This window comes from Perca fluviatilis, chromosome 15, assembly GCF_010015445.1.
Source record: "Perca fluviatilis chromosome 15, GENO_Pfluv_1.0, whole genome shotgun sequence".
Lineage (NCBI taxonomy): Eukaryota > Metazoa > Chordata > Actinopteri > Perciformes > Percidae > Perca > Perca fluviatilis.
Window position 1 is genome coordinate 1,744,119 of NC_053126.1, and position 1,487 is coordinate 1,745,605.

General features: G+C 45.3%; 1 pseudogene; it reads right to left on the reverse strand.

The window, feature by feature from the left end:
• Window positions 1-344, reverse strand: part of LOC120574292 — a 2,074-nt pseudogene extending 1,730 nt beyond the window's left edge.
• Between the last annotated feature and the right edge of the window lie 1,143 nt (window positions 345-1,487).

Below are 1,487 nucleotides of genomic sequence, written 5' to 3' on the forward strand. Positions count from 1 at the left end.
ATTGTTATTTATTCGTGCACTTTCAATGAAATTGATTTTGCGGTATATTTTCAGCTGTCTGGGCTGGCTTAAAAAACGGCTCCAAACATCCCCTCAGCAGTGTTAACAAAGCAAAGAGACGAAAAAGTGTCTGACTGAACCCGAACTTTTCATAAATAATGATGGGCTCAGCGTTTTCGAAAGCTCCGGTCAGCTCACGGTGGTATTTCACCCTGAGCCATTTTAGAAATCCAACCTTCTGTGTTTGAGTGCTGAGAATGCCTGTCCAGTTCATCTTTGTCCAGCGATTTTGTCACCTCGTGCTCCAATTGAAATCTGGCCGAGAGTTGAGCCTCCTGGAGCATTGTTGACCTCAGGTGTGCTTTATAAGCGATTTTTAAAATCAAGCAGAGACCATAATTAAAAAATAAGACATCATTCTGTGTTGCAAGAAGACTAAAACAAGCGATTGTGTTTTAATAGCTTCAAAAGCGAGAGAAACTCCTCTCTCCAGCTTCGCTACAGTCCGCGGGCACTGTCATCATGAGTCGAGGAGGAAGCCGATGCACGAGGTTTGGATGCAGTTCAACTAAATTGTTTCTGTAAATGTAGCTCAGAATCTGCAGGCCAGTAGTTTCTTTTGCTGGCACGGCAGTGATAGCAGCCGGATCCGCGACAAGGTCCTCAGCATCCACATACGCCAAGGGTTTTTCTATATTTGCGCAGCTTTTTTGAGGGTGTATTGTCAATGATACCGTGTGTTTTTACGCGCTTCTCCAGCTCACGCCAGCTGTCCATATTGGCATGGTGTGTATTGGATTTTCATGATCATGGGGTGTGAGAGTGAGTCGTTCCTACATTCTGAAACCTCTGTGAGTGAGACTACTCGTCCGCTTGCCAAATAAGTTAGGCCTAGGGCCTACAGCAGAAACAGAAGACTGAATCGGATGATTTTGAGTAGCCTACACTAACCATGACCTGCGTATCTTTTCTCCATTTTTCATCTTCATGAAATATCTGTCCTTGGTAAAACGGCGGTGTGATTGGCTTAGTGTGAAGTTAAACTCCTCTATCTGAACGGGACCGCTCCTAACAATATCAATTCGTTGGTCATCGGCATACAAGCTCTGGCCAGCACCCCGGTTTGTCTCTGTAAACGGGGCTTTCTCCCCTGGCATCTCCCTCACCTGTCTCAGCGGTAGGATCTTGATCGTCATGTTCTTGTTCTACTAACAATGTTTGGTCATCATTATTGCCATCAGTTTCAGTTGAAGACGGATAATCAGTATTTTGGCTAGCATCCTGTGACGGGGGTTCGGCCGCTGCTGTCGCCGGTAGGTTTACAGATGCTGGAGATGCTGTTCACTGGGGCGGTAAACGTCGCCATGGTAACCGCGAGTTTGACCAATCAGAGACGTTAGTGTTGTTGTTGAATTTTGGGTAGTGTAGTATTTCTCCAGAAGATCGCAAATAAAAGATCGCAAATAAAAGGTTGATTTCATACCTTG